We start from the raw sequence: 15254 nt of genomic DNA, 5'->3' as shown, positions 1-15254 counted from the left end.
GGCACTGTGATGAGCCCTAAGGAAATGACTGTGAGGATGATGGCCGAGGTTACGTTCATGGTCACGGCCATGGTCCCTGCCCTCTTAGCTGACCTCTTCTCTTTTCTGGTCCTTTGGAGTTCTAGGTTCTGAACCATCTGGCTCTCCATTCCCCAGGCTTCTCCTTTCTTGAAGTGCTCATTCCAAACTGCTCACATGAACCTGGCTTTCTGTTTTTCCTATCTTGCCATGTTTGTCCCTAAACTTCACCCAATACCAAGCACTAAACTGTGTACTCTGCCTGGATTGTCAGCCTTCGGGCTGCCCAGTGTCTGGTCTCTCCACTGGCAGAGTCTAACCCACCATTCCTGTAAACTCTTGATAAATCCTAGCTTTACATCTGTAAAATAGAGGCAATAATAACAATAACAATAACAATCATAGTGATAACAGTTGTTTCATAGGTAATGGTGATGATTATTGGCTGCTTCACAAAAACAAATCTACATATACTCAATTGAGGTTATTGTCTGATTGTTTCTAACCCTAATAATCAGGTCTCGAATGATAACATTCCATTTCTTGCCCTTAATATTACTGAAAATAATGCCATGTGAAGAAATTTCTAGATCAGAAAACTTGTACCTTTTAAAAAATTGTTTCAGAATTCTATTAGAGAAAGAAATCTCACTTTTAAAAAATTGTTCTGGATTTCTCCTATTTGAACTTTTCTTAAAGAAAACATTCTTAGGGATAGACTTACCTCCAATTCTGGTTAGACTATAATGTGAAAAGAGGGGTGTGTGTGTGTGTGTGTGTGTGTGTTTGTACTCAGGCACACATGCTTGGAGGATAGAAAGAATGCTCCGCTATACTTCACAAATGGAGAACATGGGGGTACACTTGAATTTGGAAGTTTCAAATGTCCTTAAGCCTCTTGTATTTGCACTTGTACTTCCAAGCTGTACTCGGTGCAAACCTGTCCAGCCTGTTTCTCCTCTCTGTGAAGGTTGCTGTGACTGTGTTTCAATAGCGTCCACCTTCGTAGTGTCTGGAGTAAGCGGCAATGGCAGGAAGGGGTCTGCTTCTCACTTACCTGATGGGCTAGGGTTTCCTTGTTCTTTATTGAAATGTCTCTATCATTGAACACTTTCTCTTGGCTAGCAAAAGATCTCTGTTAGAAGCTATGTCCCATGGCCATCGTTGAATTCTTTGGCTAATGGAAGTAATTGCCCAATCGGGATACTTTTTAAATGGCGATCATAGCCAAGCATGGTGGCACCTGCCTGTCGTCACAGCGTCCTGGGAGGATATGTATGGCAGGAGGGTCACAAGTTGGAACAAGACTGTCTTAAAATTTAAAAATTGAAAAGGAGGCTGGGAATGTAGCTCAATACAGAGGCCCTGCGTCCAATCCCTAACAGCCCCCCAAATGGGGCTGATAATACTTCTACGTTGTTGAGGACATGAGGATGGACTGGGAGGGATGAAAACCCCTTGTCAATGCCTGACACATAGCTTGTTTTTCAAAGCATATCAGGAGGGAGTAAATCTTGCTTTCCTGAGGAACATCAGGACTCCTACTGATCTGAGGAGTTCTTACCATGACGTGGTGGGAACCTTGCGTAGCCTTTGTGGTGCACTGTGTAGACACACACAAGCATTGTCAGATCTTTTACATGTTCAGCTACGCTGGCCTGTCTCCTGGATGTTCTGTGGATGCACAGCCATTTCCCCTTCCCACCCCAAATTCTTTACATAAATGCTCATTTCCATAATCTGGGAAGGCCAGAGTGGCAACTCCTTTAGACAAGATTAGCATTTTCATCCTTTTCAGGGACCTTTCAGCCAGTGATACCCCCGCTTCAATCTCACTGTTTTCTTTCCCCTCACTTCCCCCAGTTATACACAATATTAGGGTTGACAGTTGTACCGTCTCCTGACACCTGTAACCCTCACCTACCTTTGTACCATGGTGTCTGTGACCCCAGTTGCTTAGTTAGATATTAGGTATCCAGGAGGACCAGAATTGACTGCAACACTCATGTTGTACATCTTAAATTGGATATTTGTTTCAGTTCACCACTGCATATATGAATTAGGCACCTGGCACATGTAGAATTTTGTGTTAGGTTCTGAGATATAAAGATAAATAACAAGCTTTCAGTCTAACGTGAAGAGTGTCATAAAAGATTCCTAAAGCAGCAGAGAACCCATGCATTAATCGGCTCAATTGATAAGCAGGTATTTTATGGCACATTTCACAGGGAATTGTCCCAGGACATCCTGAAACGGAGCAGCTCACATGCAGTACCTACAGGTTCCGACTTTCCTTCTTGATAACCACCTTGTTTAGATATACTCTTTGTGTTGGCTTCGGGATGCCTACGAAATTCAAGTGAGGCTTCCTAGAAGTCCCCTCAGTTGATTTCCCCTTGGTCTTGATGACCAACAGTAGCTTCCGTTCCCTCTGCTAAACTAGCCACTGTCAGGAGAGCATGATTACCATAATGAGTCTAGGTTCATCTTTTTGGGTACAGCGAATGGTGGGTCATCAGTAATGACCACACCAGTTGACAAAGGGGAGAGATGAAAGAGTACTGCAGCACGGATTGTGCTGTGGGAGGAGGCCCGTGAGGTTTCGGGAGGGTGGTCTATGCATAGGCGACCTTATGTAATCCTGTTTTTAGGAAAGACTGTGCACGTGTGTACTTTCACTAAAACATATAGTTTTACCAATGGCTGTGTTTGGATCTCCTGTGTAGACTGATCCTGTGTAGACTCCATGCTATGGGAGCCCCTGTGTAGATTCTATGTGATTGGATCTCCTGTGTAGACTGATCCTGTATAGACTCCATGCTATGGGAGCCCCTGTGTAGATTCTATGTGATTGGATCTCCTGTGTAGACTGATCCTGTGTAGACTCCATGCTATGGGATCCCCTGTGTAGATTCTATGTGATAGGATCCCCTGTGTAGACTGTGTGATCAGATCCCTGTGTAGCCTCCATGCCAACTTTACTTAGACCTATACTCTTTCTACATGGGGATGTTGAGAGATATCCCAAGAGATGATGAGAAACCAGACATAAACAGGGCATATCTTCCTGGAGCAACAGTTTTGATCATGTATTTTTAGGAAAAAAAATATATTATGAAGAAGAATAAAAAAAAAACCATAGGACTCTTTAAAGTAAAATAGGTAAATTTAAATTCTGGTGCATGGGGACATCCACATGGCCCTCGTGGTACATAGTCTTCTCCTTTGCTGTGTATTTTACATGGGTAAAATAGTTGAAAAGACCATATCTCCATATATTTTTATTGCTGTAAAAAGATATTAGGTTCATCTGGATGCCTTAAGTGCCACACAATTATATGTTAGTGATTTTGCGCTTTTGAAAATTCTTCTCCAGCCTGAACATCATCTAGTGTTTATGTGACTGTGCTTTATCATGTAAATAAAAAGCTTGCATTTTATCTTTTTCTATGCTGCACATCTTAAATTATTTCCTTGCCCTCTCTAAAACTACATAGTAGTGTGTATGGAAAGTGGCATTCAAAATGGGAGTGAAAAGTGCCAGTTACAGTTGAGATCCCCAGCACTCTGTGGTTAATCAGTTAGCAGACTCAAGTATTCTATTTTAAAAATAGAAACAAGGAACAAATCCACAAGGCAAATAAGCTCACATCATCTTATCCTGCTCCTAGCATAACTCGGAATAGAAGCAGGACTAGTGGCCGCACGTCCCACCGCACTCTGGAAAGCTTTTGAGCACTAAGCCACTTAGAAGGGGGCAAATACGTCCCAGGTAATCCTTGCCACTGCTGTCCAGACCGATGTGAATCAGGTTGAATTAGGATTAAGATGGTTCAGACCCAGAGATGTTGTCTGCCATCTTCTTTCTTAGCAGCCAGTGTTCTCATCTTTTAGGAGCATTTCACGCTTAAGCATCTCTGATCACTGTTCTGGGTCTCCCCCCTTTATCCACGGTTGGTTTTCCCTTTTTTCTTTTGTCCCCCATCCAGTGGCTACTCCTAATCTGACAGCAGCCTCAGGTTCCTCCACCCTTCTTCCTTAGAGAATGCTTCTAGACCTAAGCAGTACAATCCAAACTTTATTATTCTTGGTGCTTGGTCAGTTTTAAGCTCTCTTTTAAATTGCACTAGACTTTTTTTTTTTGGTACTGGGGATTGAACTCAGGACCTCGCACTTTCGAGGCAGGTGCGGTGCCACTGAGCTACATCCTCAGCTCTCTGTACTTAACTTTTAGAAATGAGGATAGATTCTCCTTTTGCACAGCCACACATAGCTTTGCTATTTCCTTCTATTTGGTGGAGATTTACTGAGCATTTACTAGGAGCCAGGCACTATGCTTAGCAATAGCAATACAGTGGTAACAAGACAAGCAGGATCCCTAAACTCATGGAACTTGTGGTCTGGTGTCAAAATAAGGCATTAAGCAAGTAATTTCAAACATGACAGTGCAATGAAAGGGGACGTGTAAGCTGTTCAGATAGGGTACTAACCTGCTTTGGGGGACCCAATGCTAAAGTGCAGGCTTGAATGGCGAATGAATTAGATAGAGTTCATAGGACGGAACTTTCTGGTAGAGAAGAGTGTTCAGACTGAAAGAACAGAAAATACTAAGAGTCTGGGGCAAAAGGATTGGAACCCAACAAAAGAGCAGTGTGGCCTTCTATCATGAGGCAAAACATCAAACAGACATACACATGGGCTACACACTTGTGGTCGCAGCCTGGTGGAGGTGCCGAGGCAGGAGGATTACAAGTTGCAGCCCAGTCTGGGTGAATTAGTGACTTAATAAGGCCTTGTTCCAAAATAAAAATCAAGCGGGGGATGTCGCTCAATGCAAAGGCCCAGGACTCAGTCCCAGTCCCCAGCACAAAACAACAACAAAAAAGAAACAAGGAAAGAAAAAGAAACCTGAAACAGAGACAATAAACTCACATCATTCAGAGTGACAGAGTAATCCTTGAAATTAAATCTTGTCATTCGACTTATTTACTGACTGAAACCATCATTTTCCCTGAATGACTGCAGACTTCAGCCCAGAATGAAGACACAGAGGTGTGAGCGTAGGTATCTGTTGAGCGCTCTGGGGGCGCCCTTGGAACAGGTCTTGGTTTGAAGGACACTGGAGAATGACGTGAAAGCTCCAGGCTTCATGTGGGGACACCAATTCGCAGGTCTCTCAGCGGATTACAATCCTGCAGCTCTGCTCAGGGAAAGCTGGACCAAGCCTGCCCCGCACTCTGCTGAGCCCTGGGGAGTGTGGTGAAGCCAGTGTCGATCATCAGCCCATTGGCAATGGAGACGACCCGTTCCTTCTGCTGCTTAAACAACTGTGGATTGGAGACTGCTAAGGTAGAAACAATCTAACAGTCACTGCTCTCGGGGTCCCTCCCTTAAGACTTATGTGTTCCAAATACTTGGGTTTTTTTTTTTTTCTTTTACATCCAGTTTTACTGTGCTGCAGTGAATGACTTCTCAAGAAATACTTGAATTCTGGTTGCATCGTATTTATTGCCTTTTGCTGCCACTGTCTTGCCATTTCTTTACTCATTTAAAATAACTTTTTCATAAGTATGGTATGAGTTCTATGTTTGGATAAGAGAAAATAGTGTCAGGAGGGGTATTTAAGAAACTAGGAACAGATAAATTGGGGAAGTAGAAAAGGGCAAGACTGCCACTTGGTTACATCATGCATTGTGCGGTTTAGATAATAGGAATCTTCTTTTCTCTTATGGCTTAGCCAGCAGGGCACTAGCTGGACAACAGCCTGCACTAATGCCCTCAGCCAGGGGCCGCTGAGCAGTGAACAACACGAGCGACCCTACATAGCAGCTATGGAAATGAGAAGGTGAGGGAGGCTATGTTGTATTTACTGACGCACCTTTGTATGATCGCACATGCATTTGACACTAGAAATGAAAAAGTGATGTGCTCCAATACAGAAAACCGGGGGCAAAGGTCCCTCCACCAAAAAAAAAATAGAGATCTCCCTGTGATTGCGTCAACTTGGACATCATTTCTATAGAGAATTTTCTACGTTTTCCTTCGATCTCAGAATTAAGTTCAAGGATGGCATTTTTCCCCCGGCTTTTATTTTCACTTTGTTTGATATACTCGGCATTTTTTCCAAATCAAGACAAATTTGAACACCATTTTTTTTCCTGCGGATGTAAGTTTTACACGCTCATTGTAGAATATTTGTAAAAATGCAGTGGTACCTTAATTCTTTCCACAATTCTGGTCACCCACGACTATAACTATAACTGAGCATGGTGTTTGTGAGATTTGTCCTATGTCATAGCATAGATTTCACTCCTTTTTAGTTATTTATTTTTTTGTTAGTTCCTTATTTACGTATTATTGGTGAACTGGTTTTTACTCACACGCCATAAAATTTACCTTTCGGTGATTTTGACACCAGATCAAAATTCCCTCTGGCTCCTTTTGCTTAGCATAATGTATTCAAGATTCATAAGACTTGCAGCATGAATCAGGACTTCATTTTATAGGTAAATGTCATTCCACTGTACACAGCGATCGTATTCTATGCATCTGCTCATCCAATGATGGACAATTGAGTTTGCTGCTTTGGGCCATCGTAAATAATACTGCTGTGAACACGTTTGTCCAAATTTTTGTGTAAATATGTCTTCTGCTCTCTTTGGAGCGTACCTGGAGCCTTTTATTGTCAAATAATATTCCATTGTGGAGGTGTGCCAACTTTTCTAATTCTGTTCACCAGTTGAAAGATGTGTGTTGTTTCTGCAGTTTGGCTACTATAGATAATGCTGCCATGAGTTCTGTGGGCAATTTTTACAGACCTCTTTTTACTTCTATGGCTTGTACACCTAGGAATGGGATTTTTAGGTGCTATGGAACTTTTTGAGGAATCTGGTTCTTTTCCACAGTGACTGCAATATTTGACATTCCTACCAGCAATGGAGGAAAGTTCAGATTTATCCATATCTTTGCTAACATTTGTTATTATCCATCTTTTTTATTACAACCATTCTAGTGAATAACCTGCCATTGTAGTTTTGGTTTATATTTACTCAGTGACCAATGAGACTGATTCTATTTTCTTGGGCTGACAAATCTGTATTGTTTCATCTCTTCAGAGAGGACGTCTTTTCTAGAACTCTGTAGAATGCTTCACTTTGTCACTAGAATGCTCCCACTTGTCAGAGGGGAGCTAGATCAACAATTATTCATCCCAACAGCAGAGAAAATGACCACCCACAAAAATCTGGAAAATGGGGAGGTGGCTGATGGATAGGCAGCCACCCTTATCTGCCAAAATACACAAACATGTAAGGAATAACCTAACTTAGCAATAAACCCAGTAGTCAGAGATGTTAATTACACCTTTATGAGGATGAGGAAGCCTAACCTTCAATTTCTATGATGCTGCCTCCTTCATGACTGACATCCATCTTCTGTTTCTGATCAAGAGGAGACCATGCAGGTTTTTCCTCTCAGAGACTTCCCACCCCTCCCCGAAGGCTTGGTCTGAAGGATTCACAACCGTGTTTTAACTTCCACGGTTCTTGAAGCCAGTGGCATGCTGCTCTTGGCTGCTTTTCCTTCTTGAAGTCAATCCATTTAGTAGTTAAGAACAGTATGTCACTACCTTCAACTCTGAAGTTAATTTTAGGATAGCAAGATACAAGAAATACTTTTCTGTCCCTTTTTTTAGACACTAAACTTTGCTTCTCCTTTGTTCTTACTACTATGGGCCAGATACTTGAAACTCCTATCAATAATCTCACCAAAATTATTCTGTGTTTTTAGTAATAATGAGGAAATGCCCTATTTTTATAACCTATTGCCTAAACTTGTCTGATGGCCAGGATGTACCTGGCCTCAACAGCTTTTTCTGTTTCTCATTTTCTTATAGTTGTCTGCCCCCTAGGTAGTGTGGTTGATCTTCAAATGGTCAAGATTTTGTGTACATGTATTTCTTTTTCTTCTCTACCATTTATTGTACAAGAATGAAGAGTCACTGGGTTTCAAATAATGGCTCTCTTGTCTTCCATAAAAATATTCTGTTGAATGTGGGTATTCCTTTTCTTTTCATCACTTACTTAAATTGGATAAATCCCCAAGGGTAGACTTTGTGTTACGTTTAGTGGCAAGAGTAATACAATACATCTTAGAGCCATGAATAGCTATACTATGGACTGAATGTTTATGTTTTCCCAAAATTTACACTTGAAGTCCTAATCCTTAGAATGATAGTATATGGCAGTGGGGCCTTGGGAGGCAGTCAGATTTGGAGTCATAGGGATGGGACCCTTATGGTAAACTAGTGCCTTTATAAGGAAATGAAGAGACCAGAGCACGCACATGTGCACTCATACTCTCTCTCTCTCTCTCTCTCTCTCTCTCTCTCTGTGCCGTGTGAGAGCACAACTACCTATAGACAAGGAACAGGGCCCTTGCCAGAAACCACATTGGCCACACCTTCATCTAGGACTCCCAAGCCTCCAGACTGTGAGAAATCAATTTCTATTGTGTAAGCCATGAAGCCTATGAGACTTGTGTGACAGCAGCTGGAACCGAGGAAGACAGTGTCTCATAAATTTTAGTCTGAGGCCAAACTAAATTATAATGTGTTCTTTTCTTTCTCAAAGTAGGACTGAAAACTTAGCAGCTAGACCATGTAAAAAGGCCTTTATAAATACTTCCAGTTTCCTTGTCCACGAAACGGGACCAGAATAACTTTCTGCCCTTGACCTTGGGAAAATCCTGTGAAAACCAACTAATGATATAAATGAAACTGCCTTTATTTATTTAGAAAAAAAGGGTGCAAGATAGACTAATAAATTGCGATTTTATTTTTGTCTTTGTTGATGTGCATATAAACTAGGTGTCAGTGCAAGGTGACAAATTATGGGGGTGGGAGGTCAGTCACAAGACTGATTGCGTTTCCTCTTCTAAGAAGGTCAGCGCATCCATCCCCGCTCAACTATTGAGGCTTCCATGGAACCATGATCCCCTTCAAGAGCTTTTACAGCTGCCCTGAGGGCTTCAAAAAGTTGGCCAATCCCCACTCAGTGGATTAACCAGTAAAAATGAGCGTAATGGTAAAGCCTAACATCAAGTCGCTCCCCACCCCTTTCTTGTAGCTGTACATAAAAAAAAAAAAAAAAAAAGTAGCAAGGAGAATTTTCTTTGGAGCCAGGGGAATTTAATTTGGTAAAGTAACAGATGATGCTTTTGGGAAAATGAGACAGCTTTGCTACATTTTCTTTTCTGCTCCTCCAGGAGTGAATAAGTTTGCCAAAGATCGGAAGCTGAGTAGATGCTTCAGTGCTGGATTGGAGTTCCTTGGTAGTGGTTTTACTCCTTCGTGATGCCAAAAACCTGTTCACAGTGAAGGCAGCCGGGAGGGGGAGCCACCTTAGGGCCCCACTGAGTCCCCAGGCTTCTGTCCCTCTCCTCCTGCATGAGGCCAAGGCTGGCAGGCAGGTGCTCCACAGGGAAGAGGAGAGGAGGCAGGGGATGGGAAATGAGCAAGACCACCTAGCCCCTGGCTCCAGGGGGATGGCAGTGGCATTTGTGGCCCCCCAAGCCGTCCTGCCCCCTCCTTGGCAGGGGTCGAGTGGGAGGGGACACAGCCCCTGCATGCAGAGCCACCAGTGCCCAGCAGCTGAGGACTGGCCTCTTCGCCACTGAGCTCTGCTCCACTCGGACAGGTAAACCTCATGGTCCATCAAGTGGTCTTTCTCAGCCTTGTTACGTTGACGTGCCCCTGGCCCACCTGGAGCCCTTTCGTTGCACCCCTAGAACTCTGTATCTATGCCCTGCCGGGGCTCCCTGGTCTCCCATCACTCAGGCACCTTTTCCTGCCCTTTGCCTTTTGTTTCCACAAGTGTAGGGTCCTTCTTGCCACTAGACCTTAATCCTCGTGTGCCTTGACTGCTCTTGTGTCCTCGTCACTAGGTTTCCCCTACTTAGCCTTTAGGTCTCAGCCTAAATGTCATGTCCATGGGGAGATGGTCCTGGCCCCTGAACCCAGCCTCCATTCCAGGTCTCTGTTATAACCTTCTGTGGCAGTGTCTTGATGTTGTTTGTTTAAGTGCCTGACACCCGCTCCCAGTTTTTCTAAGTTCCCCTCCGTCAGCAGTCGTCTCTGCTTTGACAGTGTGTTCCAAGTACTTAGTTCCCCGACTGATGCATAATTCAAATGCAGCAATGCATACCCTTCTTTTCGGGGTGCTGGGGAATCGATCCCAGGGCCTTGCACATGGTAGGCAAGTTTTCTACCACTGAGCCACACACTGGCCCCGTAACACATAATTTTTAATGAATAAGAATATATATATATTTTAGGAATAGACAAACTACTTTCTACATTCACTGCTGAGATAAATATTCATTATTCAGTTCAATAAATATTCACTGATTGCCCGTTATGTGCCAGCCCCTGGGAAACAGATATGAATAAGACCCTTCCCTAGCTTTCACCAGTGACTTCTGAATAGGGCTCACTGCTGCCCTGCCTAGCAGCATTCAGATATCTGCAGAGGGGCTCTTTGTTGCTGCTGTCATGATGATCAGGGGCGTGACTGGCATTTAGGTCACTAAACCCCTCCCAGTGCATGTGATACTTCTCACCAGGAGGAGCCACTTCAGCCAGCCCATCTCCACATCACACAATGAGACGTTCAGCATAGGAGAAGAAAAGCAGGGAGAAAGTGTTGGTGCCTGGTCCTGTGTGCAGTGAGACTTGTAGCCGTGTGTGGCCCAGAGAAGGTGATAGCTTTCCATCCTGGGGGCTGTGTCTGGGGATATTGTTTTAGCCATGCAAAAGAAAAGTTTTGCCCTTACTAAGGAAGCTTCTAATTTAAAATAAAATAGGAAAATATAATTAGCTTATGGTGAAAATGATTCCTCCTTCTTATGGTAAATATTTTTTCAAGTATATGAAAATAATGGGAAATTATATTCTGGTTCTTTCTCAAAAGGCTTTGAGTTCATTGTGCAAAGGGTGATCGAAATATAAGGCAAATGTTTAAATTTTTAAGAAATTTATTATAGTAAAAGACAGGTTGCCATTAATTCAGAATTTCACCTGGCTTCTAACCCACTGATCCCATGGTTCTGGCCACTTTCTGAAGCAGTTCTGGAAGTCCTCTTTCATGAGGGTCTTTATGAGGTGTGATCACAGGCCATGGTGAAGGCTGCTCCCAAGGACCACCCAAAGGAAAGCAAGCTCGTAAAAACATTAGAGTGTACCTTCCTCCACCTTATTCACTGGATCTGGCACTGTGCAACTTCTGGGTCTCCTCCAAAGTCAAAACGACCATGAAACATAAACATTTTGAACCCAGGTAGCCATGACATTACAGCTAGAGACACTCAAGAAAGAGGACTTGTAGAGCTGCTTCAAAAAGTTTCGAGAGTGGTGTGATAACTGTATTTAAAGCAAGAGGGGAGTATTTTGAGGGAAATTAATGGAAATTTGCCTTTTACTGTAATGATTTTAAATTTTAATCATTCCCTTTATTTTACAGTCATACCGTATACTTCTTTGTGAAGGTGTGAAAGTTGTGATAGAATAATTATTTCATTTTGTCCCCACTCTGACTACTGGGGACAAAATATCAAGAGTGAGGGGCCGGGGATTTGGCTCAGTGGTTCTGCTACCTGCATTGCAAGCACAAGGGCCCAAGTTCAATCCCCAGTACCAAAAAAACAAAACAAAACAAAAAACAAGAGTGAGGAAAGTTTGTGTGTGATAAAAATCATGTGGGGGAATGAGCAGGGGTGATGTCTTGTCTAACTAGCCTGGGGTTCCTTAGCCTCCCTCCCAGTGACTTTTGAGGCAGGACAGTCCTATACTATGGGGATAGTCCTGTGCATTTCAGTAGATTTCACATCTCTGCCTAGTGGATACCAGGAGCAACCCCCAGTTGAGTTAACAACAACAACAGAAACATCTCTAGACAATGCCAACCCCAGGGCGGGGTTGGGGGGTCAGAATTGCTTCTGATTTCGACCTATTGAACTAGGCTTTGTTTTCATGGACCTGTGTCAGACCCTCCTGGTCTATCAGCATCTAGCCACACAGGCTTTTCAGGTGGGGAGAGGGAATTCCACAGACATCAGGTGGACTGTTTCTGGTGGGCAGAGGGAACTTTGGGAAGCTGCAAGGTTCTCAGCTCCCTGTCTCTCTCAGACAGGGATTGGCAATTTGTGCTGTCTTCCTGGCATTTTGGTCTCTCTTTCCAGCTGATTGCTTAAAGAAGAACCTGTGGGAGCCTTGGGGATTGTGGCAGTGTGTCTTTGATGTTCACAGCTGAACTCCCAGGTGTATGAGTAATGCTGTCACCTGAAACAACTCCCTAAACCTCAGGAGAAAGCTGCAGGAAATTACAGTGTATTGCAGGGAATGCAGAAGCTGGTGAAGAAGGAGGCTCCTTTAAAAAAAAAATACAGTTTTAAAATTTGCTTGATTTAGCTCTCTTTCCATGGAAGACTTTAGCTTACCCTCAAAGTGTGTGCCTGCAATCGGGGGTGTCGATTGTGGCTGGTCCATTTTAAAGCTGATGCACCCCTTGGGTCACTCTTTTATCTGCTACATCTCTGAGTTCTCTGCCTTCCACTCTCAATCCTCAGAGTGGAGGAATTTACTTCCTTTCCTCCAAAATCCTCCTTTTCCTTAAACTTCAAACTGGCTTCCGTGGGAGGAGAGAGCCATTTGGATAAAGAAACAGCATCAGCGTATATGTTGGGGGAAGAGATTTCGTCCCCTCTCAGGCAGCCAGCTTTAAGCATATTAGACCTCCTGGAGTCCACAGTCAGGGTTGGTACTGGTGGAAAAGATCAAGCTGCAAAAAGCTTTTGGGGACTTAAAGAAGAGCAACAGAACTGCCCCCCAAACAAGTCACTAATAACCTTCACCCCCAGTAGACAGAAAGGGACAGGAAAACAAATCTAAATAATCAGTTGAATTAAAACTATTTTACTTATACTGTTTCATCTGAATAAAAAAAAATTGAAACAATTCCTGATTTTGGTGGAGATGGTGGCTGGTTTTCCTTGGCTGCTTACCTTTGTCAGTCACCACACTAAATATTTTAGTTCTACCTAATCCTCCCCAGACCCTAAGAAGTGGATTCTGATGTCATCCCCATTTTTCATGTGAAGATGTTGAAATGTATTCAGGGTCCCAAAGATCCTGAGGAGAAGGGATTTGAAGACAGGTGTGTCAGCCAGGTGGGCTGCTCACCTAAAATCCCAGTGAGGGAGGCTGAGGCAGGAGGATCACAAATTTGAGGCTATCTTGGGCAACTTAGCAAGACGACATCTCAAAAAGGGTTCAGGATGTAGCTAAGTGCCTAATCTCCAGTAGCAAAAACAAAAAAGATAAAGAAATCAGATGTGTCTGCCTTATGAGTGTTAGCTCCTGAACATGAGGCTCTACCTTCTTGGCTCTCCAATTTCAGCATGAGTTCAGCATGGACTCCCCAAAAGACTGGGTAAAACTCAAACCCCACACTTCCTTTTTGTGGAGTGGCCTGAAAACTTGTATTGCTAGGCAGTTCCCCAGGTGATGTTTACCTGCCGGTCCAGTAGCTACATCTGCGAACCCTTCTTACACCGTGACCTATTTTCTGAAAAACAGGACAAGCACTGACTTCGGAAAGCTCGAGAGAAAATTATCAAGTCAAAATCGACCATTGGGGGAAGCAGATCTGTGCAAAGATCACTACCTACCAAGGTGTTTCTATGTGCATTTTGTCTCAGAGGATGGTGTCCTGAGACACAGGTAATTGACCTGTTGGAGGTGTTATTCTGGTATTCCCTTGGCTATCTGACATTTCCGAGAACACCGTCAGACTTCATCATTAGAAAAGGTACATGTACCATCACCACTGGCTCTTATTGCACTCCTAGGCCATGTTTGAAAGTCATTTGTTTGCAATCAGCATGATGACATTTGATTTTCAAACTATACTTAGTTTTCTTTATTTAGTAAAATTTTGTGTACTCAGATTCTGTGTAAACACTGTAAGTAACCATTGTGTTGGAAAATACTGTTAGAATATTAATGTGCACAGAGAATAGATTTACTACAGAGAATGATTGGCAAAGTAAGGTCTGGCGTCTTAATAACTAATTCAACAAAAACTGTTAGGCAATTTTTTATTTGTAAAAGAAACATCCCTTAAGATTTCTGATTAGTCACTTGGAAAACAACAGGCACTTTGAGGACAGATTTGGTGTTCTTTCTCTTTTGACTGATTGAATTTCACCTGAATTAATATTCTAAAGGCACATTTGAAACCTGAAATAAAGCTGATTTACTTGTTGATACTCTGTTCTGAAGCCTCCTGGGCTAGTTGGGGAGAAGGGCATTGGCGCCTTTCCTTTCTGCCACTTAATAGCAAAGATAACAAACCCAAGTGTGAAACCACCCGTAAAATTCAGCACTGCCTTGTAGATAGATTCAGGAAAAAACTCCACCTCAAAATTTTCTGCAGGGTTTTTGCTGTGTAAAGTGTTCTAGAATTCTATGGGACTGGATTTTACAAATGTTTGAAAGGAAGTTAGAGCCTGGGGGCATGTGGGGTCCTTTTGGGTCCCTTTTCCAAATGCCTTAGACAATATCAGTTCCCGAGAGAAAACCTTAGAAAGGAATTTCTGTGTGTTTGTTTGATTGGCTGGTTGGTATTAGTTTTTGAGAGGAGAAAAGGCTCTCGATGCAGGTTTGAGATGGTAGCTAAGGCTCGACATGTCTGGAGGCTGAATTTTCTAGAAACAAGCCAAGGATTCTCACATGGGCTTCTGTTTTGCAGCAAAGAACAGAAAATTGCTAGGGATCAAAAACTCCTTGTTTTCCTTCTGCACTGACAGCTGTACTGGAATCAGCAGCATGAAAGTGTACGGGAAAGGCTCTCTCCTGTTGGCAACAGCCCAAGTTGTCATGTTCCAGGAGACCCTAGAGTCAGGAGGGAAGGTAGTTCTGGAGGGCACACGTGCTGACCCTTTGAAGCTGATCTCTCCATCTCCTGGCTCCAGCAGAACCGAGGAAACATTCAGGGCTGTCCCCCAGGAGCTCGGTCCAAAGGGATCCTCTGGCAGATTTTTGTTTTTCCTCCTGAATGTGTGACTTCCTCAGAGGGGTTTTCAAGGGCAGATAGCAAGATGCCAAGCAAGTAAAGACCTTGTCGGGAAGAGTTAAAAGACTGCTTAGGGCTGGTGTGTGTGTGTGTGTGTGTGTGTGTGTG

General features: G+C 43.2%; 1 protein-coding gene across 1 annotated transcript in view; it reads left to right on the top strand.

Moving 5' to 3' along the window:
* Positions 1-15254, top strand: part of Frmd4b (FERM domain containing 4B) — a 229964-nt gene that overhangs the window by 29040 nt on the left and 185670 nt on the right. The window lies entirely within an intron of this gene.

Source organism: Fukomys damarensis, unplaced genomic scaffold (assembly GCF_012274545.1).
Source record: "Fukomys damarensis isolate Sample0158 unplaced genomic scaffold, DMR_v1.0_HiC HiC_scaffold_28, whole genome shotgun sequence".
NCBI classification, from domain to species: domain Eukaryota; kingdom Metazoa; phylum Chordata; class Mammalia; order Rodentia; family Bathyergidae; genus Fukomys; species Fukomys damarensis.
Note: the sequence above shows the minus strand (reverse complement) of the source record. Positions and strands in the feature narration are given on the sequence as shown.